Here is a 27,290-nt window from a genome sequence, read left to right on the forward strand (position 1 = left end):
TGGTACATATATACAATGGAACATTACTCTAGCATTAAAAGGAATGAAATTGGGTCATTTGTAGAGATGCAGTTGGACCTAGAGTCTGTCATATAGAGGGAAGTAAGTCAGAAAGAGAAAAAACACCCCGTACCTTCTTTATCCATTCATCTATAGATGGCCACTTATGTTGTTTCCCTATCTTGGCTATTGTAAATAATTCTGCAGTGAACATAGAGGTGCATATATCTTTTAGAATTAGTGTTTTTGTTTCTTCAGACAAGTACCCAGAGGTGGAAAAGCTGAATCATATGATAGTCCTATTCTTAATATTTTGAGGATTCTCCATTTTATTTTCCATAGTGGGTACATCAATTTACATTCCCACCAAGAGTATGATAATTCCCTTTTCTCCACATCCTCGCCAACACTTGTTATAGAAATAACAGAAAGTGCCTTTTTTATAATATCCATTCTAATGGGCATGAGGCAATGTCTCATTGTGGTTTTGATCTGCATTTCCTTGATGATAAAAGACGTTGAGCACCTTTTTAGGTGCCTGTTGGTCATCTGTATGTTTTCTTTGGAAAAAATGTCTATTCAGCTCTTTTGCCCATTTTTAATCAGATTGTTTGCTTTTTTGTTGTTAAGGTTTATGAGTTTTTATATATTTCAGGTATTAGCCACTTATTAGATATATCATTTGCAAATATCTCCTCCCATTAGGTAGGTTGCCTTTTCATTTTATTGACAGTTTCCTTTGCTGTGAAGAAGCTTTTTATTTTGATGTAGTCCTATTTCTTGAGTTTGCTTTTGTTTTCCTTGCCTACAAAGATATATCAAGAAAGATATTGCTAAGACAAATGTCAAAGTGTGTACAGCCTATATTTTATTCTAGGAGTTTTATGGTTTTAGGTCTTACATTGAAGACTTTAATCTATTTTGAGCTGTGTATGGTGTCAGATGGTGGTCTAGTGTCATTCTTTTGCATGTGGCTGTCCAGTTTGCTAAAGACCATTTATTTATTTATTTATTTATTTTTAACATCTTTATTAGAGTCTAATTGCTTTACAATGGTGTGTCAGTTTCTGCTTTATAACAAAGTGAATCAGTTATATATATACATATGTCCCCATATCTCTTCCCTCTTGCACCCACCCTCCCTATCCCACCCCTCTAGGTGGTCACAAAGCACCGAGCTGATCTCCCTGTGCTACGTGGCTGCTTCCCACTAGCTATCTATTTTACGTTTGGTAGTGTATATATGTCCATGCCACTCTCTCACTTTGTCCCAGCTTACCCTTCCCCTTCCCTATATTCTCAAATCCATTCTCTAGTAGGTCTGTATCTTTATTCCATAAATTTATTTCTGGCCTGTCTATTATGTTCCATTGATCTGTGGTCTGTTTTTGTGCCGACACCATACTGTTCTCACTTCATAGTATAATTTGAAATTAAGCAGTGTGATACCTCCAACTTTGTTTGTTTGTTTGTTTTTTTTCACAATCTTTTGTCTACTTGGGGTCCTTTGTGGTTCCATTTACATTTTAAGATTTTATTTTTATTTCAGTGAAAAATGTCATTGGTATTTTGATAGGGATTGCATTGAATCTCTAGATTGCTTTAGGTAATATGGGCATTTTAACAATGTTAACTCTTTCAATCCATAAACACAGAATTTGTTTCCATTTCTTTGCATCTTCTTCAATTTAACAAAGTCTTACAGTTTTCAGTGTACATGTCTTTTACCTCTTTGATTAAATGTATTCCTACATATTTTACTCGTTTTGATGCTATTGTCTATGAGATTGTATTCTTACTTTCATTTTTCTTTAGTTTTTAAATTTTTTAATGAAAAGACAGAGATTTCTGTCTATTGATTTTTTTTATTCTGAGACTTTCCTTAATATATGTATTACTTTTAACAGTTTTCAGTGGAATCTTTAGAGTTTTCTGTATATAGTATCATGTTATCTGAAAATAGTGACAGTTTTACTTCTTTCTTTCCAATTTGGATGACCTTTATTTCTTTTCTTTTCTAATTGCTCTGGTTAGGACGTCCAGTACTATGCTGAATAAGAATAGCAAGAGGGACATCCTTGTCTTGTTCCTGATCTTAGAGGAAAATCCTTCAGATTTCACCATTGAGTATGATACTAGCTGTGGGCTTGTCATATATAGCCTTGATTATTTTGAGATATGTTCCGTCTATACACACTTTGTTGAGCATTTTATCATAAATGACTGTTGAATTTTTCCAAATGTTTTTTTTCTGCATCTATTGAGGTGATCATATGAATTTTGTCCTTTGTTTTGTTAATGTGGTTTATCCTGTTGATTTACATATGTTGAACCATCCTAGAATCACTAGAATGAATCCCCCTTGATCACAGTGGATGATCCTTTTAATGTATTTTTGAATTCTGCTTGCTGGTATTTTGTTGAGAATTTTTGCATCTATGTTCATCAGGTATATTGGCCTGTAGTTTTCTTTCTTTATGTTGACCTTCTATAGGTTTGTTGTCAGGGTAATGCTGACCTCATAAAATGAGTTTGGAAGCTGTTCCTTTTCTTCCAGTTTATTAGAAGTATTTGGAAAGGATAGATATTAAATCTTTGAATGTTTGGGAAGACTCACCAGTGAAGCCGAATGGTCCTGGACTTTTGTTTGTTAGAAGATATCTGATTATCTATTCAATCTCTTTACTAGTAATTGGTCTATTCATATGTTCTATTTCTTTATGAATCAGTCTTGGAAGATTGTAAGTTTTTAGAAATTTATCCTTTTCTCCTGCTTTGTCCAATTTGTTGGTAAATATTCATAGTAGTCTCTTATGAACCTTTGTATATCTGGGCTATGAGTTGTAACATTTCTTTATTTTTTTATTTATTTGAGTCCCCCCTCTTTTTGTGCTGAGTATAGCTAAAAGTTTGTCAATTTGTTGTTTATCTTTTCAGTGAATAATCTCTTAGTTTCATTCATCTTTTATATAGTGTTTTTAGCCGATTTCTTATTTATTTCTGCTCCACTCATGATTACTCTCTTTCTTTCTTTGAGCTGTGTTTGTTCTTTTTTTCCAGATCCTTTAGGTGTTAAGTTTATTTGTTTATTTGAGATTTCTATTTTCTTTTCCTTGAAGTGGGTCTGTATTACTATAAACTTCCCTTTTAGTTCTGCTTTGGCTGCATCCCATAAATTTTGGTATGATGCATTTCTGTTTTCATTTGTTGCTAGGTATATTTTGATTTATCTTTTGATTTTTTTCTATAACCCAGTAGTTGTTCAGTAACATGTTTAATCTCTGTGTATTTACAATTTTTCCAGTTTTCTTCTTATAATTAACTTCTAGTTTCATACCATTATGGTTGTGAAATATGTTTGATATTATTTTAATCTTTTTAACTTTATTAAGACTTATTTTGTGGCCTAACATATGATCTGTTCTGCAAAATATTACATGTGCCCTTGAGAAGTATGTGTATTCTGCTGCTTTTGAATGGGATTTTCTGTATATGTATCTATCAAGTCTTCTACTCTAATGTGTCATTTAAGGCCAATGTTTCTGTATTGTTTTTCTGTTTGGACGATCTATCCATTGATGTAATTCGGGTGTTAAAGTCCTCTATTATTATTGTAGTCATGTCAAGTTCTCCATTTAGTTCTGTTAATATTTGCTTTATATATTTTGTTGCTGCTATGTTGGCTGTATATATATTTATAAGTATTATATCTTCTTGCTTGATTGACCCCTCAGTCATTACATAAAGCCCCTCTTTATCTTTTATTACATTCTTGATTTTAAAATCTATTTTGTCTGATATAAGTATAGTTACACCCATTTTCTTTACACTTCCATTTGCATGGAATATCTGTTTCCATACCTTCACATTGTTTGTCTATGTTCGTACTTTTGAAATGAGTCTCTTGCAGGCAGTACATAGATGTGTCTTTTTTTTAAGTCCATTCATCCACTGTATGTCTTTTGATTGGAGAATTTAGCCCATTTATATTTAAAGTAATTATCAATAAGTATGTTCTTAATGCCACTTTGCCATTGTTTTCTGGTTCATTTTATAGTTCTTGGTTTCTGCCATCTTCTCTTGTTCTCTTCCCTCATGGTTTGATGACTTTCTTTACTGTTATGTTTCTATTCCTTTCTCTTTTTCTTTGTGTATTTGTTATAAGTTTTTGCTTTGTGGTTACTGTGAAGTTCACATATATTACTCTTTGTATATATTTTATGTTGATAGCAACTTTAATATGGACAAAATTTAAAATTCTACATTTTACTCCCCCTAGCACATTTTATGGTTTTGATGTCACATTTCACATCTTTTTATTTTATGTATCCCTTAACAGATTACTGTAATTTTAATTAATTTTATAACATTTTTCTTTTAACCTTAATAGTAGCTATATAAGTGATTAATCCACTATCTTTACTCTATATTTCCCTTTTCAGTGAGATTTTTACTTTTTATGTTTTCTTGTTGTGAAGAAACACAGTTCACCCCCCATGTTAGTAGGGTAGGTGGGGAGTGTAATAATGGCATCGATCAGTACCTCCATCTTTAGGGAGAGTTTCAACTATACCCTGCTCCTCCAGCAGATGCTTTTAGATTGCAAATGAGTTTCCTTTACATATAGTCAGGCACTTTTCAAACTGCTGTTTTTTTGCTAGGTCTCAGGGTGAGTGAGACTACATGTAAGCCCTTAAAAAGGACAATCTCCATTTCCTAGAGTACTTTGGGTCTGATGGACATCAGTCCCATTAGTTTTCTAAGCCAGATATTTTTGGGGCTCATCTCTCTTGTGTAGACCCCAGAGGTTGGGGTTTTTTGATGTGGAGCACAAACACCTCCCTCTTCCAGGAGAAGCACCAGACTGGTAAAAATATTTCCCTATTGTATGTCACCACATGGGTGTTCAGGTCTTTGGCAAGACTGTGTCTCTGCCTTTCCTACCCATCTCTCTCTTTCTCTCTCACTATATATATATATGTGTGTGTGTGTGTGTGTGTGTGTGTGTGTGTGTGTGTGTGTGTGTGCATGTGTGTGTGTAATGGACAACAAATTTGGAGAGAAAATAGAGATATATAGAATTAAATTTTCTATATATTACTGCAACTAAGTCAGTATAAATTTGAAGTATATTTTGATAAATTGAATGTAAATTGTATGCCCAGAGCAACCACTAAGAAAATAACTTAAAAAATAAGGTTAAAAATTATTGAAGGGATATAAATGTTAGACAAGAAAATATCCACTTCATACAAAAGAAGACAATAAAGGAGAAATAGAGGAATGGAAAAGACATAAATCATATAAAAAATTAAAAACAAATACCACATACCACAGGGAGATCAGCTCAGTGCTTTGTGACCACGTAGAGGGGTGGGATAGGGAGGGTGGGAGAGAGACGTAAGAGGGAAGAGAGATGGAGATATATGTATATGTATAGCTGATTCACTTTGTTATAAAGCAGAAACTAACACACCATTGTAAAGCAATTATACTCCAATAAAGATGTAAAAAAAAACCCAACATGACAGATATAAACCCAGTAATACCAATAATAACATTAAATACAAATTGAATAAATATAATAAACAACAGGGTTATATAAAGAGCATCCAACTACATGTTGTCTACAGGAAACAAACTTTAGATTCAGAAACAAATATGTTGAAAGAAAAAGGATGGAAAGTGGTGTACTAGGCAAACAACAACCATAAAAGGATCAGAGCTGCTATACTAATATCAAGCAAATGAGACAATTTTTTTTTTACTAGAGATAAAGACGGATATTTCATAATGATAAAAGAGTCCATCTACCAGAGATGTATAACAATTTTAAACATGTATGCAGGGCTTCCCTGGTGGCATAATGGTTAAGAATCTGCCTGCCAATGCAGAGGACATGGGTTTGATCCCTGGTCTGGGAATATCCCACATGCCACAGAGCAACAAAGCCCGTGTGCCACAACTACTGAGCCCGTGTGCCACAGCTACTTAAGCCCACGTGCCTAGACCCTGTGCTCCACAACAAGAGAAGCCACTGCAATGAGAAGCCCAAGCACTGCATCGAAGAGTAGCCCTGGCTCACTGCAGCTAGAGAAAACCTGTGCACAGCAACGAAGACCCAATGCGGCCAAAAATAAATGAATAAATTTATTTAAAAAAACACATGCATGCATATAATGACAGAGTCTCAAAATACATGAAGCAAACACAGAATGGAAGAGAGAAATATTATATTCAACAATAATAAAGACTTCAGTAACCCACTTTCAATAATGGCTAGAACAATGAGGCAGAAGATCAATGAGGAAAAAGACCACTTGACTAACACCATAAACTAACTAGATTAAGCAGACATCTGCAGAATATTCCACCCAACAACAGCAGAATACACATTTTTCTAAAATGCAAATGGAACATTCTCCAGTATAGACCATATGCTAGGTCATACAATCCTCAATAATGTTAAAAGGATTAAAATCATACTAAGTACTTTTCCCAAACAAAATTGAATGAAATAACAAATATATAACAAAACAAAATTTGGAAAACTACAAATATGTGGAAATTAAACAACACACTTTTTTTTTCTGGCCACACCACACGGCTTTCGGAATCTCGATTCCCCAACCAGGGATTGAACCTGGGCCATGGCAGTGAAAACCTAAAATCTTAACCACTAAGCAACCAGGGATCTCCCAACAACATACATCTTAATGACCAATTGGTTAAAGGAGAAATTACTTTGTGATGAATGAAAATGAAGGCACAGTATGCCCTACATTGTGGGATACTGCTAGAGGTAAATTTATTGCTATTTTTTAAAGTGCCTTTTAAAAAAAATTATTGGAGTACACTTGATTTACAATGTTGTGTTAGTTCCAGGTGTACAGCAAAGTGAATCAGTTATATCAATACATATACATATAGCCATTTTTTTTTAGATTTTTTTCCCATAATAGGCCATTACAGAGTATTGAGTAGAGTTCCCTGTGTTATGCAGAAGGTTCTTATTAGTTATCTATTTTATATATAGTAGTGTATATATGTCAATCCCAATCTCCCAGTTTATCCCTCCCACCCTTATCCCCTGGTGACCATAAGTTTGTTTTCTACATCTGTGACTCTACTTCTGTTTTGTAAATAAGTTCATTTGTACCCATTTTTTTTTTAGATTCCACATATAAGTGATATCATAGGATATTTGTCTTTCTGTGTCTGACTTACTTCACTCAGTATGATAATCTCTAGGTCCATCCATGTTGCTGCAAATGGCATTATTTTGTTCTTTTTTATGGCTGAGTAAAATTCCCTTGTATATAGGTACTTCATCTTCTTTATCCATTCCTCTGTTGATGGACATTTAATGAAGATGCAAGGAGAGATTTCAGCTCTTCTTCCTTAGTCACACGGCCCTTGGGGCTCAGCTGTGGTTTCAGCCCCTCCTCTGGGTGGATTTCCTAGTGGGGAGAGCTATCCGTGTCCTCTTGAGATAGTGAGATATGTCCCAGCACCCGCTGATGGATTTCCTAGAAGGGGGGCTATCCACATGGATGGGCCTAGAGATACTAAGTGAAGTAAGCTAGACAGAGAAAAACAAATGTCATATGATATCACTTATTTATGGAATCTAAAAAAAAGATACAAATGAAATTATATACAAAATAGAAACAGACCCCCAGACATAGAAAATAAATGTATTCTTACCAAAAGGGAAAGGAGGGGAGAGGAGTGATAAATTATGAGTTTGGAATTAAAATATACACACTACTATATATAAAATAGATAACCAACAAGGACCTACTGTATAGCACAGGGAACTATACTCAATATTTTGTAATAACCTATAAGAGAAAAGACAAATATATATATATATATATATATATATATACATATATATATATATATATATATATGCATAACTGAATCTCTGGTGTACACCTGAAATTAACACAACATTGTAAATCAACTATACTGTGATTTAAAAAAATCAAATAAAAAAGAAAAGTTAAAAATATATATATATATACGAGTCAAAAAATAGATAACTTGAGCTTCATTAAATTTTGATTTTTTGTGCTGCAAATGAAAAGACAATTAGCATAATGGCAGAAAATATTTACAAATTATGTATCTCACAAGGGACTTGTATCCAGAATAATCAAAGAAATCTTAAAACTCAATAATGAAGACAAATAACCCAATTAAATATTTTTTTTAAAAAATGAATAGATATTTTTCCAAAGAAGATATACAAATGTCCAATAAGGACATAAAATATGCTCACCATCATTAACAATCTGGGAAATGAATATCAAAATCACAGTGTAGTACAATTTCACACCCACTAATATGACTATAGCAAAAAGGTAACAAGTGTTAGGGAGGATGTGGAGAAATTGGAACATTTATACACTACTAAAGACAATGTAAATTAGGGCAGAAACTTTGGGTAACATTGCCTCTTTTCCTTAAGCCGAGCACCTCTATGATAGCTCCTCAAGTGACTATTTATCATTATCATTTGTACCTTCTCATCCTCACTTGTGCCACATATTTCTATGCTTAAATATCCTCCTTTCATTCTGTTGTCTCTAACATGATGTAATTTCTTATTGTCACCAATTTAGTCACTCATCATTGTGTGAGCTCTAATTTGCTCGTGACCCTCTTAAAATGAAGCATCTACCATTAACATAGTACTCCAGATGCATATTACTTTTTTAAATACACTCTCTTTATTCATGCAACATAAAATGGCATTACCATTTTGGAATGCCTAAAACACAACTAACTTATATTTATTTTACAGTTAATCCATTGACTTATTTTATTTTTTGCATTATTTTCTGTTTATCTATGTGTTTCCCATTCTGTAGGGTACAAATGACATTTTGAGATTAAATATAAGACTTTATATTTATACATGTTAAATTTCACTGTGCTAGGTTCAAAGCATTTTTGAGATCTTTTTTCATCCTGATTCTGTCATCCAATATATTGGTTACCATAACTACAAGCACCTGACATCCATGCAGTTAACTTACTTCCAGATGATTTGGCCTATGTCATATTGTTATATATTATAATTTGTAAGGTTGTGTCTCACACTCCTGTTAATTTGGTTTGTTTCTTAGTTGGAAAATAAAATAAGAATGGTACCACTGTGCATTATTGCCAAACAGGTAGCTATGGTTTGTCCCTATAACACTCTATGAACTTTTTGGAAAGTGGAAATCTCCTTACTTCTCTTCCATTGCTGAAATCTAGGTTCTTGTCCCAAATATGCCTTTTACTTTCATATGTCATGGCCTCTGCCTGTGCCTTATTTTCTATCTAAAATGTTCTTCACCCTACTCTCACTTGATAAACCTATACTTATACTTCAAAGCCAAAGTCAAATTCTATAATTTTTATAATGCCTCCTTGGTACTTCTCAGTTAGTATTAATCTTTCTCCTCTTAGTCACCTAGATGAATATCTTTAGCATATTTTACATCCCTTGAAACAGACTACAGTTAATTATATTTCCTGGACATGTGTGTTTATTTCCACCACTTGATTGTAATCTCTTTGAAGCTGGAGACTAAATATTCTCCACAGTATCTACCTTAGTTATTTTTGATATATAATACATGCTGAATAAATTAAAGGTGCAAAAAAATATCAAAGGAGACAGGGATATTGAAAAAGGCATTGAATGATAGTTAGTATACATGGATTCTAGTTCCCACGTTTCTGTGTGTGACCTTTGGGCAAGTTATTTCCCCTCCTCTGTGCCACACCAATTTATCTACAAGATATTTTCATCTCATTATTAATTGTCCTTGATTACAATATTTCATTAACTTGTCTGTTGCATAAATAATCAGTTTAATTTTCTAGGTGTTCAAATTCAAAATAAGTTATACTTGCTTTTTTGCAGTGAACCAGCCTCATCCCAAGCGATGTATTCCTGGGTATCTCTTTCCTGTGTCAATTACTCGTGGAGCTTTCCCACGTCCTTCCTTTGATGCAACTACAGGTGAGTTTTGAAACATATCTCCAGGATTCTTGATGTATGTGACCAAGATATATACTTAACAAAAAATTAGTATTAATGATATCAATGTTTTATGCTAGATTTTGATCTGAATTGGTAATCTCTTCTTATATACTCCAGCTACAGAATAGATTTTACCCAACCACATTATGTGACACTGGATGCAAATAAAATGAAAAGGGAAAGAATACAAAATTTGAAAATCTGCTAGATACTAAGCATGAAGATGAATCTAATTTCCTTCTAACAAGAATCTATAAGCTAGGTATTATTAGCCCCATATTACAGATGAGGAAACTGATGCTCAGAGAGGTTAGAAGTTGTAGAACCTGAAATAAGAATCAAGTATCTTTTTATTTCAAAACCTGTAATCTTGATCATTACACTACACTGATACAAGATAGAACTAAGCAAGATAATTCAAAGGTTTCCATGCAAATCCATGCCAGCAAAATTCAGAAACATATTCCATTTCCATTCCCTAGCACTGGCGGTTAGGTGGAATCATCTTCTTATCTGGAATGTATTACATTTGATTTCTTTAAACCCTTAATTTAGAAATATTTTAACATACACAATAATAAATAGACTGGCATACTAAATAACATTATAAAGCCACATAAAACCAGCACTCAGCTTTAAAAATTATCAGCATTTTGCCAGTCTTTTTTCATTTATTCCTTTCCTCCTCTTTGGGGGAAGCATTTTAAATCAAATCCAAACATCACATTATTTCACCCACAATTACTATAGTTACATTGGATTGTAAACAAACTAAAGAGCAGTCAAGAAGCACATAAGACATCTAATCCATCACTAACAATATATAACAAAGCACTTTCTCATGTATTACTTTATTTTACAAAAGATCTCAAAGGAGCTCTCTGGTATACGAGACTTCAATATGGACATTTTCATGGATGTTTTGGGGGCAGTTGAGCATACTTTCTTGACAAAGGCATTATTACATGGACTAAAATACAAACAAGTTTTTGTATAGGAAACTATTGCATGGGCTAAAATACAAGTAACACAAGTCATCTAAAATTTTTCTGAGTAATATTCAAAACATACATATTTGCTATTTGAATATCACTCCATTCCTGAGCTTAACCTCATCAACTTTCTTCTAATTCCATCGTTCTATCTGAGGATTGGGAGGTGATGGTGGGGTGAGGTTATGGATGAGTTATTTCATACATTATTTGGTAATAAAAATATAAAAATCTTACATTTTGTTATGGAAATTTTATGGTTGCATCAAAAATGTCCACATTCCAGATAAAAATGCAATGCCCAGTCAAAGAAGATGATGACAGTTAACACTTATTGAGCACTTACTGTTGGCCAGGCACCAGGTTAAATGATACATGTGTAAATGCATTTAATCCCCAGGCTGAAAAAATGACCATGAAACCACTTACAACAAAATGGCTTGCTTTGTCCTGTGTGTAAGGATAAAGAAGGTTTATTATCTATCTATTTGACCAGAGATAGAAAATGAGGTACACTGGTATGAAGGGATTTGCTCTGGGCCACAAGGCAAGTACAGGTCAGAACCAGTACAAGCATGCAGGTCTACTAATCTTAGCAAAGTGTTCTTTCCACTGTTCCATTTCTTAAACAGCCTAAGCTAAAGAAAAATACAAGGGGCAGTTTGGTTCCTTTTTTTTTTTTTTTTGGAAACTTTATGTTTTTAAGCTCCAAAGGAAATGCCATAAAAAGGTATTACAATTGAAATAATAATAATAAATAATAAGCTATCATTTGTTAAACACTCTATGTTCTTACATAAAACTTATCATTCCATCATCACCATTACCCTGAGTTATTATTGTCCCCTTTTACTTCTGAGACTGAGAAAAGCTAAGTAAATTACCACAGGTTTCTTAGCTTGGAGAAAATTGTACTTTCAGGTGCATGTCAAAAAATTCACAAAAGGCATCATGGCCACCAATAAAAGCAACACATGTAAATAATATTTGTATGGGCATTATATCCTCATACACAAGGAATTTTACATAGTATTTGCTCTTACATGGTGTTCTTTTACTGGAACTGATATTTGAATTGATTGGAGGTTTGTTTCATTTTAAGTGATGAATTTTAAATTGTCTTTCATTCTGGGAAGCTTAGGGAGGTGAATAAACAAACATGTTGACCTTTTTCTTAGGGTTTAACACTACCTTTTCATGGAAGATTGACAAAAGAATACTAATTTCTTAGTTACAGTGTTTGAGGACAGCACTGCCTCTTTCTGTTGCTGATGCTATTTCTGCTGTAGGGATAGCTGCATATTTTAAAATGAAGATGTTGTTGTTACTTACAATCAAGCAAATAGCTAACTACAGCCTTTAATATGAACCTATGTTCCATAATACCAGGAACTTCAAAGCACTTCTTTCAAAAAAAGTGGAGGCTAGGCTGTGCAAATTCCTTGAAAGAAGTTAAAGGTTCTACATAAGTGCAAGATAGAGTAATTATTGTCAGTTTTCACATGCCAATTCCACTCCCTGATCTGCCCCAAGGTAGCTTCTCAGGCTGATGGCTCTTGATTTAAAGCACACTTCAAAGCTCCCAGTTACTAGGATTTGTAAAGATAAAAGAGAGTATCTGAAAATAGTTTCAGTTCTGGGGTAAAACACCGAAAGCAGTAAGACAGAAGAATATGTTTTAAAAATTATAGTTAAAAAGTGTTTACATTCTTTGTTTAAAAATTGAAAGACTTTCTGGAAAATTAAACTCCACATTTCACTTATTTTTCTGAATGACCCAGATCCATCAAAGGAAATTATTAATTGATCCATATTACAATTCAGATAATTGTTTTCAGTACTCCACTGCAGTTAGTATATATTAGGAATAATCATGTAGAATTTCTTTCTCAGAAGATCCATAAGGACTCTCCTAGCAAGGGTAAAATGTATGCAATCCTGAGCTCCACAGTCCTTTACTTTGGAGTTTCGGGAAAATAAGGATAGCTCATTTTGCATTTTTAGAATACACTTACATATATGAAATATTTGTGAGGGAAGTTTAGTCTGCTCACATATACCTACTGCACAGGAACACAATCACTCAGAAAGGTTGGTGGAAGGAAAGGAACAATTGCCTGTCAGGAGAGGGATAGGTTGTTAGAAAGAACAGCATGGGTTTAAGTTAAACAGATACTGGCAGATGCTGGTAAATTTTGTGTGGGAAAGAAAAGAGAGGTACAAGGCATGGATAAAGGATTAGGAGTCAGGAATATTGCTTTTTAACCACTCAATTTCGGGTCCTACTTTATGGTTTAGTGCACATGTGGGAAATCAGTCACAAGTCTTTGAGAATGCTCATAGTCAGAGAACTTAAAGCCAGGAAGCATGCTAAAGTTGGAAAAATATTCTGTTGGTCCTTTTAGAATTGAAGCTTAATGAATGCATATGATTCAATGAAGCAAATATCTCCTGAGGCCTACTATATGCTAGCCATTTGTAGGTACTGGGAATGAATAAAAAATAATGTTTGCCCTCAAGTAACTCTAAGCCTATTGGAGGATATAGAAAAGAAAACAGATAACAGTCTAGTATGATCAATTTCTTTATAAAGCTAAAGAAAGGATGCTATGATAGAATATTGAAGGAGCCTCTAACCCATACTATAGTAGTAAGGGAAGACTTCTAGTAAGGATTATTTATCTAAATTGTGTTTTGAAAGATGTATAAGGGAAAGTTAGGTGAAGAATGGAAAAGAGTCTCTCAGACACTTATACAAATAGCTGTAAAGCTGGAAAACCAAACAAACAATGTCTATCACAAATGATAGATTGGTTTCAAGGTTTAATACTAATTTATAGATTACTTTCTAACATATCCATTTTCCTTCTCACTCTCCAGTGTACAGAGGCTTCTGGACAATCTTTATTATATTAGGTGTTGGTTTTCGTTTTGCTGGGGGATTTCTGTTTGTGTGTTGTGTGCCCTTTGCCAGTGCTGCATGTTATAAAGTTGGAGGTGGCTTCCTGATGATATTTTCACCTTACCTCATAGGGACATATTAGAAAGCTGTGTGTGTGTTTGTGTGTGTGTGCATGCAGGCATGTGCAAGAGTAAGTGTGTGCATGTTTGTATTTATCCACCCTTTACATGAAGAGGAACGGTTATGAAAAGAAATAAAATGTAAATGAATGACTACAGGTAAAAGTGTCTTTGATACAAATTTTGCATAAACAACTATTTTCTTATCTATATATGTGAATTTTTCCCCAGTTGAGTTGAGGGATTTATATTTATAGCAGGAGAAAAAGATTTCTCCTGCTATACTGTAGTGAATTGGTTGAAGATAGAAAAAAGTGGAGACACCCGTTAGAAGATTATTAGAATGGTCTAGGGTAAATGTTATGGTGGCTTGGACTAGAGAGTGGCAATGGAGAAGGGAAAAAATAGTTTTAATATATGATATGTAAATTATATGTACACATTATACTCATATACATATAGTAGAACCAATAGGTCTTGTGAGTTGTGGAGGAGACAAGAGAGGAAGCAAAATCATGGAAGTGTACAAGGTTTTGTGCATGTTACTAATTATTTTTTGATAAAAAAAATCCTAGTAAATGTATACTTTAAGGATCTTGCTACATATTGCCCAACTCTCCCACCTAACATGTGTACCAATTTGTTTCCCCACAAGAAGTGTATAATATGTTCTGAAATCCAAAATAATAGCAGAGAATTTTTATTTATATATGTTTTTTAATTCATTTTCCTCTCTCTCCTGGCTTAATACATGATAGTTACTCTGCCTAAAACAGTGTTCTTTCTTCTCTTTGCCTTTGCAAAATATTTACATTCCTCAAGATTCATAGTAAATCTTATCCCCTTTCATGGAGTCTTATTTCTCCAATGAAATTTTAAGTTCCTTTAGGGTAGATGCCTAGTGTTATGCTTATGTGTCTGATGTACTATCTAATACAATGTTAAGTTCAAATAATACTTGATAATTGATTAATGATTGTCTTGCTGAAATTTGGCTTCTCTAAATTCACATTCATGGTTTTTATTAGAATATTGGTTCCATGAAGAGTGAAACAAGATCTTGCAATTTATTAATGCCTGTTCTTAAGGGTATGTACCTAGAGAAGTCCTCTATTTAACAATTTTGAGGAGCTGTTATATACTGTAGGTTATATAAAGCATAAAGCAGTAAATAATTGAGAAGTGATGGGTACAGACAGAAATACCGCTGGATGTTAGTAAAGTGAGGGATCGGTGTGAGTTAGCATGGACAGGAAAGGCATTTTGGTGGAAGTTAAACTTTTGGATGAAGATTTACAGACATGGCGAGGAGAGACTGTACATTATAGACAGGGAGGCCAGCAAAGCCCAGATAGCAATGCAGAAGAGGTAGAAAGAAAATAAGAAAGATTTTCCTGATATTTTTCTCACAATATTTATAGTGCAAGAGAGTATTCATAGTGCAAGAGAGTATTTATAGTGCAAGAGAGTAATGGAGAAATCTAATAATAGAACTTATATTTGGGGGATTGAAAGATAGTTGTAGTTGAAGGGTGTGAGGGATTTTAAGTTGCAACTCAGAGTCCCAGTAAATAGCTGTGTTAGATCGAGGGGTGTAAGGGATGCAGGGGAAGACAGCCTTTGAAGAGTAATGTTGATAATAACTAATATTTATTGAACACTTTCTATGTACCAAACATCTTTCTAGGTGTTTTACAAGTATTATCACACAGAAACTTTACAATATAGATACCGCCACTTTACAGATGAAGAATCTAAGGTAGAGCAAGGCACTTGTCTAAAGTTAAGTATCTAGCATATGATGCAGCCAAACTCCAAAACAGAGAACTCTGATTTCAGAGCCCACCCTGTAAACAATACAGTATAGCCCTCCCAAGAATATGGAGAGGTAGAGGCACATGAGGTAATAATGATGGCAAAGAAGAAATTTAGGAGTAAGGAAGAGGGAGAGCTGTTTAGAGATAGTACTTATTACAGTCGAGTTTGTGGTGTAGTTATATGTGTTTGTGTGTTCAATACACAGCAGATTATGATAATCCTGAAGAAGAAAGGAATTATTTATTAATTACTTTTAAGAAATCTTCATATTAGTACTTATGGCTAGGTGCTCAATAAATACTTGACAGATCAAATGTAAATGAAGGCCAGAGGAGGAATTTCAGAGTTTAAAATCTTGGTTGTTTAACAATTAAGAGTGATGTCGATACTCCAGCTTCTGACTGGGCAAGTGGGTGACCAAATTGAACTGGAAAGGATAACTGGAATTGAAGGTGGCTCTATATTTAGAATGCCTAAAGAGAGACTTGGAGAAAAAAACTTATTTTTTTTACCTACAGATAAACTGAGTTGATCCTGCTGTATTTATTTCTAGGACACCTAGTTTCAGACACCTAACTTGACCCTGCCAAAATATCTATTTTAGTGTCTAGTCTACTAAGATTTTGCTTGGTTAAGAGCCCTGATTTTTAACTATATAAAAGGTCTTTTTCTTACTCTCACTACTGCTACCCTAACCTCTTTATGGTTTACTCTAAGCAGAATCTCAGTTGAAAATTGTGGGAAAGTACAGTTGTATAATGGCTGCTGATTGGAGTGCAGGTCTAGGATTTCAACTCTCATTGCTGTTAACTTGCAGTGATTTCATTTCCTGGTGTTGTCATGATTTGGCTTTAGCTTACCATTGACAGTCTGTAGAACTCTCCTTAAGGGCTAGCCAGGAAAACAACTTCTATTGACTCTATCTATGCATGAAGTCTCATTTCCCTAAGAAGTATATTCTAAAGCAATTTGTGACTTAAAATGAAAATAAGACATTTTACTATTTCTTTCTAAGAAGACTGGTCAAATACTTTGAGCAAATGTTTGGAGATGTTCCAAAAATTTACTTTGTTGTTTTATATGAAACATTATGGTGTTGTGGAGACTGAGATTTCTATGTCTATACTATTGGCTGAGGCACACATCAGTGCATTTAAAATTAACATGGAGAATTAACAGTGTTTTCCAGGGAAAATATTCTTTTTGTTTTCATTCTTATGATGCCTCTCCCAAAAGCCCAGGACTATAAGTCCTGAAATAAAACTCTCTGCTTACCTTGAATCAAAGTCCCAATATAATGTCAACTTACAGGAGGGCTGGGATAATATTACATTATTCTTATAATTTGGGGCTGTGGTGAGCAACCTTTCTAAACAGTCAGCTGATTTGGCTCAAGTGGTACAGATTGTAGCTTCACTAAATGTCTGGAATTTTCTGCCATTTCAGTTTGAGGTATTTGCCTTTAAGACAGCTGTTGTCTTTAATAACTAGCATCCCTTTCTTAATTTCATAGGTTCTTCAAAGCTCTGGTATACTAGCTCATCTGGTAGTTTCCTTTGAAGTGATTTTTGGCATAGAGGGGTGAGAATTACTAATAGGTAAATCAGTCTTAACTTTTATTTCCATGTTAATCATGCCTTCAAACTGACAAGCATGTGAAAAATATTACTAAGGCATGAATAAATATAGATAGTTGGACAGTTTGCTAAGTCTACATTTCTTCAGAGAAAACAACAGTGTTATAAAAGGAATAAATGATGTGCAGTTATATCTTTTTGAAAAAAATTACAAAAAGGATAGGAGAAAATGAGAATAAAATGTACCATGAGTCTAAATCAAAGATATCACAATTATGGACCTTTTGCTTTTTGGCCAAATTAAAAAGCCTCTGGATAATTATAATATCTATAGAATAATTTTCTTTCCTTTGATGTAAATTGTCCATAGGAACAACATATGAGAGGATGCTGAGAGTCAGTATTACATTTCCTTACTGTTAATGTCTATTACAGACAAGTCTATTTCAAGGGACAATAGTATCTAGTAGCCAGTTATTTGCATTCCTATCATTAACAAACTGTGTGAAATGAATTTAGTTTCCAAAGAGAGATTCAATTCTGTTCTTCTACAATTATGCCCTTTGCTCTCTTCAGAAGATAAAGGAATACATTACTTGAGCCAAGACTAAGTTGAATTTATAGTAACACCTCAATTAATTTAAACTATTTTGAGAGAAATGCAGGCCTGAATGGCAGGATGTTTTTTAAAGAAATAGTTTTACACACAATACATTAATGGGGCAATATTGCCAATCAGGAAGGCTGCTTTAATGAATAAACATGTAATTGGAATGTCAGTTATTTGTCCAAAATGTGGGCTTAAGTAACTTTGTTCTCTTAAGGATGTGAGAAATGCCTTTGTATCTCTAAGGTTTGCTAAGAGATACATAGAGGTTTGCTTAATAAAGCCTATTTTCACACATAGAGCATAGGAAAACCACTACCTCTTCATTGATTTTTTTCTTGACTGACCAATGTTGCTTATTCTTTGTTTTAATTCAGTTCTTGCTCTCCACTATCATTTTGGATTTGATATTTTAACAGTACCTTGCTTTCTGAGGCTGCCTTCAATTAGATCTCTGATATCAGACCTGTATTGTTTTGTGCTTATAGTCTTTTCTTAGATTGGCTATTCTTGTGGCTGGTTCTGGTTTCTGCAGTGATAGTACAGGCAAAGCCTCCATACAACTAATTACTTACCTTTGTTATTCTCATTTTGGAGTTTTAACATAAATTCTAAATTAGTGGAGTCCAAATGAATATTTTACTCTACTTCCAAATAAGATGCAATCACCTAGCCTGTACATTTTACATCTGGGGTGTAGTTACCATTTAAGAAAATTTCCTGGACCAAAAATATGCTTCCACATAAGTTTACTGATAGTCATCCAAAGGGATTTCACTTCTATAGCATATGATGTTGTAACCCATTTAAATTGACAATCTACCAGGATACATCATAGTTTAAATTATCATTGATATTTATACACATGTTTATCACAAAAAAATCTGGAGAGCAGGTTTTGATAAGGATAAGAGGATATGAAGACATTGTCAGCATCACAAATTATGTATAAATAATATTTTTAACATTTTTTGAATAGCAGACTGAGGCCATGTTTTTTTCATCTAGGTATTGACTATATATATCTATCATTAAAATATAATAGAAGAAATATATAAGATTCCTCTTGCCATTTAATGGTTCTTCCTCTTCTCCTAGACTTTTAAATATTGTCATGTCCCAGAGGTCATCCTTCGACCATTTCTTTAAATACACTCACTACTTACTTCTTTCATGATCTCATCCTGTCTCATGAATTTAAATATCATCTCTATGCTGAAGATTCACAGATTTATATAACTAGATAGGATCACTCTCTTGAACTGCAGGTTCATACATTCAACTACCTGTTTGGCGTTTCCACATAATAGTTTACTGACAACATATCACTCCTCTTCTCAAAACACTGAACTGGTTTCTAATTTCACTCAGAGGAAAAGTGCTAATGTCCTTCCAATCAGCTGCAAGGCCCTGCATGATCTGCTGCCCCTATACCCCTCCCCATTACTTTTAAACCATGTTTTCTATAACCATGCCTTGCTTACTCAATTCCAGCCAGAGTTGCTTTCTTGTTATTGCTTGAACACAACAGACATTCTCCTACTTTAGGGTCTTTTCACTGTTTGCATCCTTTGCTGAGAATATTCTCCCCAGTTCTCTGGGGAAATATTTCATCGTCTCTGAATCCTTGTTTTCTGAATCCTTGTTTTTTAAAATATAGCCTTCAACCCTGACCAACTTATTTTAAATTTCAATACTCCCCATTACCACCCAATACTACCAATAACTTATATTCTACTCTTTTTTTCTTTATTACATAGCATTATCACCTTCTAGTATAATATATAATTAATTTATTTTGTTTATTATTAATTGTTTGCTTCCTTCTCCTAGAACATAGGTTCCATGAAGACAAGGATATATATATTTTTTGACTGATATATTCCAAGCTCCCAGATTAGTTCCTGGCATAATAAATATTTGTTGAATGAATAGATATATTGACCAAATTAGCAGATTCACTAAGAATTAAGATAAGAGTCTCCCCCAATAATACCAATGAACACAAGTAGAAAGAAAGAACTCAGTTGATTTTCAAGATAATTTACCTTTCAAGATGTTAGAGGCAACTATAGGCACTTTTCTTTTAAGAAGCAGGCAGGTAAGCTGGAGTGCATCTACAGAGTAACTGGGATGGTAAAGTTGGCTCAAAAAAACCATGTTACTAGAATACTAGATATATATCCTGTAATAAAGTGGGGGAAATGTCTAGTTAAAATGTTAAGTAACTTGCCAAAATCATGATTCTTGTTTGAAAGCCATCACATAGACAAAAGAATGGATTTGTTCTGTGTTTTTATGGAGTTGTGCTTCCCAAAGTGGGTTTAAGTAACTATAATTCCAAAATATGTTATACATATATCAAGAATAAAAGATACCACAGTAAATTAAGTTTGGGAAATTCTAAGTTAAACAAAATTAAATTGGTGTCTTTACAATATGATTTCTCAGAGGCTTTAATATGCTGATTATTTTGAATCACCAAAGTTGGGGGTGAAGAATACAGCACACTCTAAATGTGTTTAGCTGCAAGACCTCCCCTTTTGTTCCCGGAAGCAACTCATGAACATACTGTTCCGCAGAATACACAGATGTAGAGGTAAAACATAAGACCCATATGTGGAAGTTAAAAGGAGAATGATTTCACACAAATTAAGAAAGAAAATTCTGACCATTAAAGCTGTAAAACAGTAGACTATTCTCTTTTTTGAGATAGTAAACTCCCTGCCAATGAAAGTGTTTAAACGGATTAAATGGCCAATTGTTAGGGATATTGTGGAGGGGGTTGCTGCATTAAACAGGGGATTAGGTACTCAGAGGTGATTTTTAATTGTAAATTTTTATTATTATATGATTATAAGACTGGAGAGGTTGCCACTAAGACCCTGTTTGCCATATCTAAGAAAAGCAGCACACACCTTATCAGCTCTAGCAATAGACTCAACATAGTCATTCTGGCCGGTTGTCTCTTGCTTTCTTTAATGGAACAAAAAAAGTATGGAAATGCAAAATGGTATTAAGGACCTGTTTTCTTTAACCTGCATGATAGGGTGCTTTTAAAAATTCTTACCCAGGAAAACATCAATTAACTAGAACCTCAATACCAGTCAAATCCTAGTTAACAGGAATTCTTTCTTTTTTCTCTTTTCTTTTTCTACTTTTTCTTTCCTCTCAATTCCTTCCTTCCCTCCCTTCTTTCTTCCTTTCCTCCCTCTCTTCTCCCTCACTTTATTCTTTCCTGCCTTCCTTCCCTCTTTTTTTGGCTACACTTGACTTCAGTAAAAAGTGCTAACTCCATATCAAGTCAATCATGCTGATTGACATAAATCAACTGATAATGTTCTAATATTGATGTCCTATAGCTTCTACACTTCAGTATCTAAGACAAAATATTGAGAATTTGCAAGCTTAAAGACAACTTCAGTGAAATACTCATGTGAGCAGAGCAAAATTAAATTATTCTACATACTAAAGCAGGGAAAGCTCATTAAATTTCTGATAATAAAATAAATAGGCTTTGAGAAAAGACGTGGGATCTTTTCTCATTGAGCAATGCTAATCAATTTTTTCCACTAAAGTATACCTAAAGGCAGAGGGGAGTAAATACATTCTCTGAGAGTTCTGAGGGCTTAACTTGAACAAGACTGCCACTAGCATAAATGTCTCTGAATTCTAGCAGTTTTTTCTTTAAAATTTATGTAAATTTGCATTCTAATCCATATTAATAAAAAATGAAACCTTCAAATAAGGAAGATCTGTCATATTTAGACCATTGTCTTAGAGATATCTAGCATAGCACTGCATACACGGGTTTCTTTAGTAAAAAAAACATAATTTCCCTCATTTGAGATACACATTACTTTTGCTTTCAAGAGGATTAATAACTCACTTGTCAGGGATGCAATACAAAAGGACCTTATTATGGGTAGGAATTTAGACTGTTTGAGCTTTAAAATATATAGATTCTCAGACTTAACCCCAATTTACTGAATCAATATTTCTACAGACTATTATCTAGAGATCTCTATTTTAAACAAGATTCTTCGGTCATTATAATGTATGTCCGTCCATGTTTTAGAAACACTGTACTATATAACATCTAAGCTCCTTTCCAAATCTATTTATTTTTGAATTTTATTTTTTAATACAACACGTTCTTAGTAGTTATATATTTTATACATATTAGTGTATATATGTCAATCCCAATCTCCCAATAAATGCCACTACCACCACCTCCAACTTTCCCCCCTTTGTGTCCATACGTTTGTTCTCTACATCTGTGTCTCTATTTCTGCCTTGCAAACCGGTTCATCTGTATAATTTTTCTAGATTCCACATATATGCGTTAATACACGATATTTGTTTTTCTCTTTCTGACTTACTTCACTCTGTACGACAGCCTCTAGGTCCATCCACATCTCTACAAATGACCCAATTTTGTTCTTTATTATGGCTAAGTAATATGTCATTGTATATATATACCACATCTTCTTTATCCATTCATCTGTTGATGGACACTTAGGTTGCTTCCATGACATGGCTATTATAAATAGTACTGCAATGAACATGGGGGTGCATGTGTCATTTTGAATTATGGTTTTCTCTGGGTATATGCCCAGGAGTGGGATTGCTGTGTCATATGGTAATTCTATTTTTCATTCTTTAAAGAACCTCCATACTGTTCTCCATAGTGACTGTATCAATTTACATTGCCACCAACAGTGCAACAGGGTTCCCTTTTCTCCACACCCTTTCCAGAACATGTTGTTTGTAGATTTTCTGATGATGCCCATTCTGACCTGTGTGATGTGATACCTCATTGTAGTTTTGATTTGCCTTTCTCTAATAATTAGTGATGTTCAGCAGCTTTTCATGTGCTTCTTGGCCATCTTTATGTCTTCTTTGGAGAAATGTCTATTTAGGTCTTCTGCCCATTTATTGATTGGGTTGTTTGTTTTTTTAATATTGAGCTGCATGGGCTGCTTATATATTTTGGAGATTAATCCTTTGTCCATGGATTCATTTGCAAATATTTTCTCTCATTCGGAGGGTTGTCTTTTTGTCTTGTTTATATTTTCCTTTGATGTGCAAAACTTTTAAGTTTCATTACGTACCATTAGTCCATTTTTGTTTTTATTTCCATTACTCTAGTAGGTGGGTCAAAAAAACCTTGCTGTGATTTATGTCAAAGTGTGTTCTTCCTAAGTTTTCCTCTAAGAGTTTTATACTGTCTGGTCTTATATTTAGGTCTTTAATCCATATTGAGTTTATGTTTTTGTATGGTGTTAGGGAGTATTCTAATTTCATTCCTTTACATGTAGCTGTCCAGTTTTCCCAGAACCACTTATTGAAGAGACTGTCTTTTCTACATTGTATATCATTGCCTCCTTTGTCATAGATTAGTTGACTATAGGTGCTTGGGTTTATCTCTGGGCTTTCTACCCTGTTCCATTGATGTATATTTCTGTTTTTGTGCCAGTACCATATTGTCTTGATCACTGGAGCTTTGTAGTATAGTCTGAAGTCAGGGAGTCTGATTCCTACAGCTCTGTTCTTTTCCCTCAAAATTGCTTTGGCTATTCGGGGTCTTTTCGGTCTCCATACAAATTTTAAGATTTTTTTGTACTAGTTCTGTAAAAAGTGCCATTGGTAATTTGATAGGGATTGCATTGAATCTGTAGATTGCTTTGGGTAGTATAGTAATTTTCACAATATTGATTCTTCCAATCCAAGAACATGGTATATCTCTCCATCTGTTTGTGTCATCTTTGATTTCTTTCATCAGTGTCTTATAGTTTTCTGAGTACATGCCTTTTACCTCCTTAGGTAGGTGTATTCCTAAGTATTTTATTCTTTTTGTTGCAATGGTGAATGGGATTGTTTTCTTAATTTCTCGTTCTGATCTTTCATTGTTAGTGTATAGGCATGTAAGAGATTTCTGTGCATTGAATTTGTATCCTGCAACTTTACCAAATTCATTGATTAGCTCTAATAGTTTTCTGGTGGCATTTTTAGGAATCGGTATGTTTAGTATCATGTCATCTGCAAAGAGTGACAGTTTTACTTCTTTTCCAATTTGTATTCCTTTTATTTCTTTTTCTTCTCTGATTGCCGTAGCTAGGACTTCCAAAACTATGTTGAATAGTAGTGGTGAGAGTGGACATCCTTGTCTCGTTCCTGATCTTAGAGGAAATGCTTTCAGTTTTTCACCATTGAGAATGACCTTTGCTGAGGGTTTGTCATATATGGCCTTCATTATGTTGAGGTAGTTTCCCTCTATGCACCCTTTCTGTATAGTTTTTATCATAAATGCATGTTGAATTTTGTCAAAAGCTTTTTCTGCATCTATTGAGATGATCATATGGCCTTTATTTTTCAATTTGTTAATATGGTGTATCACATTGATTGATTTGCATATATTGAAGAATCCTTGCATCCCTGGGATAAATCCTACTTGATCATGGTGTATAATCCTTTTAATGTGTTGTTGGATTCTGTTTGCTAGTATTTTGTTGAGGATATTTGCATCTATATTCATCAGTGATATTGGTCTGTCATTTTCTTTTTTCGTAGTATCTTTGCCTGGTTTTGGTATCAGGGTGATGGTGGCCTGATAGAATGAGTTTGGGAGTGTTCCTTCCCATGCAATTTTTTGGAAGAGTTTGAGAAGGATGGGTGTTAGCTCTTCTCTAAATGTTTGATAGAATTCACCTGTGAAGCCATCTGGTCCTGGACTTTTGTCTGTTGTAAGATTTTAAATCACAGTTTCAATTACATTACTTGTGATTGGTCTGTTCATATTTTCTCTTTCTTCCTGGTTCAGTCTTGGAAGGTTATACCTTTCTAAGAATTTGTCCATTTCTTCCAGGTTGTCCATTTTATTGGCATAGAGTTCCTTGTAGTAGTTTCTTATGATGGTTTGTATTTCTGTGGTGTCCATTGTAACTTCTCCTGTTTCATTTCTAATTTTACTGATTTGAGTCCTCTCCCCCTTTTTTTGACGAGTCTGTCTAAAGGTTTATCAATTTTGTTTATCTTCTCAAAAACCAGTTTTAGTTTTAATGATCTTTCCTACTGTTTTCTTCATTTATTTCATTTCTGCTCTGATCTTTATGATTTATTGCCTTCTACTAACTTTGTGGGGTTTTTTTGTGTGTGTGTGATACATATATAAGTAAAGTTTATTACTAAAGTGATCTTTGGTTATCTATTACTTTGCAACTCATTCAGATATCAGGAAGAATTTTTTTTAATGAAGCCAGTTTTAGATTTACAGAATGATTGCAAACATAATACAGAGAGTTCCCATATACCTCACACCCAGTTTCCCTTATTATTAACATCTTACATTATTGAGGTACATCTTTCACAATAACTCTGTGCTTTGTTTGTTCTTCTTTCTCTAGTTACTTTAGGTGTAATTTAGATTGTTTATTTGAGATTTTTCTTGTTTCTTGAATTAGGATTGTATTGCTATAAACTTCCCTCTTAGAACTGCTTTTGCTGCATCCCACAGGTTTTGGATCTTTGTATTTTCGTTGTCATTTGTCTCTAGGTACTTTTTGATTTCCTCTTTGATTTCTTCAGGGATCTCTTGGTTATTTAGTAATGGATTGTTTAGCCCTCATGTGTTTGTGTTTTTTATGTTTTTTTTCCCTGTAATTTATTTCTAATCTCATAGTGTTGGGGTTGGAAAAGATGCTTGATATGAATTCAGTTTTCTTAAATTTACTGAGGCTTGATTTGTGACCCAAGATGTGATCTATCCTGGAGAATGTTCTGTGTGTACTTGAGTAGAAAGTGTAATCTGCTGTTTTCGAATGGAATGTCCTATAAATATGAGTTAAATCTATCTTGTCTATTGTGTCATTTAAAGCTTTTGTTTCCTTATTAATTTTCTGCGTGGATGGTCTGTTCACTGGTGTAAGTGACATGTTAAAGCCCCCTACTATTATTGTGTTACTGTCCATTTCCTCTTTTATGGCTGTTAACATTTGCCGTATGTATTGAGGTGCTGTTGGGTGCATATATATTTATAATTGTTATATCTCCTTCTTGGATTGATCCCTTGCTCATTATGTAGTGTCCTTCCTTGTCTCTTGTAACTTTCTTTAAAGTCTATTTTGTCTGATATAAGTATTGCTACTCCAGCTTTCTTTTGATTTCCATTTTCATGGGATATCTTTTTACATCTCCTCACTTTCAGTCTGTATGTGTCCCTAGGTCTGAAGTGGTTCTCTTGTAGACAGCATATATATGGATCTTGTTTTTGTATCCACTCAGCGAGCTTGTGTCTTTTGCTTGGGGCCTTGAATCCATTCACATTTTAAGTAGTTATCGATATGTACATTCCTATTACCATTTTCCTAATTGTTTTGCGTTTGTTTTTGTAGTTCCTTTTCTTCTCTTGTGTTTTCCACTTAGAGAGTTCCTTTAGCTTTTGTTGTAGAGCTGGTTTGGTGGTGTTGAATTCTCTTAGTTTCTGCTTGTCTGTAAAGCTTTTGATTTCTCCATCTGAATGGAGAATCTGAATCTGGAGATCCTCGCCGGGTAGAGTAATCTTGGTTGTAGGTTCTTCCTTTTCATCACTTTTCATCACTTTAAATATATCTTACAATTCCTTTCTGGCTTGTAGATTTTCTGTTGAGAAATCAGCTGTTAACCTTATGGGAGTTCATTTGTATGTTATTTGTCATTTTCCCCTTGTTGCTTTTAATAATTTTTCTTTGTCTTTAATTTTTGTCAGTTTGATTACTGTGTGTCTTGGCATGTTTCTCCTTGGATTTATCCTGCCTGGGATTCTGAACCTCCTAAACTTGGGTAGCTCTTTCCTTTCCCATGTTAGGGAAGTTTTCAACTAGAATCTCTTCAAATATTTTCTCTGTCCTTTCTTTTTTCTCTTCTTATTCTGGGACCCCTATAATGCAAATGTTGGTGTGATTAATGTTGTTCCAGAAGTCTCTTAGACTGTCTTCATTTCTTTTCATTCTTTTTTCTTTATGCTGTTCCATGGCAGTGAATTCCACCATTTTGTCTTCCAGGTCACTTATCCATTCTTCTGCCTGTTATTCTGCTATAGATTCCTTCTAGTGTATTTTTCAGTTATTGTATTGTTCAACTCTGTTTGTTTGTTCTTTAATTCTTCCAGGTGTTTGTTCTTTAATTTTTCTAGGTCTTTGCTAATTTTTCTTACATCCTCTCAGTCTTTGTTTCCTTTCTTTTTCTGAGGT

At 34.0% G+C, this 27,290-nt stretch overlaps 1 long non-coding RNA gene across 1 annotated transcript in view; it reads right to left on the reverse strand.

Annotated features, from left to right (window-relative positions):
• Positions 1-995: 995 nt before the first annotated feature.
• LOC309620853 overlaps positions 996-27,290 on the reverse strand; it is a 315,269-nt gene continuing 288,974 nt past the window's right edge. Inside the window, exon 2 of the long non-coding RNA XR_014239701.1 lies at positions 996-5,448. This is a non-coding gene — a long non-coding RNA (uncharacterized lncRNA). The remainder of the gene's footprint in view (positions 5,449-27,290) is intronic.

This window comes from Balaenoptera borealis, assembly GCF_965194805.1.
Source record: "Balaenoptera borealis genome assembly, chromosome: X".
Lineage (NCBI taxonomy): Eukaryota > Metazoa > Chordata > Mammalia > Artiodactyla > Balaenopteridae > Balaenoptera > Balaenoptera borealis.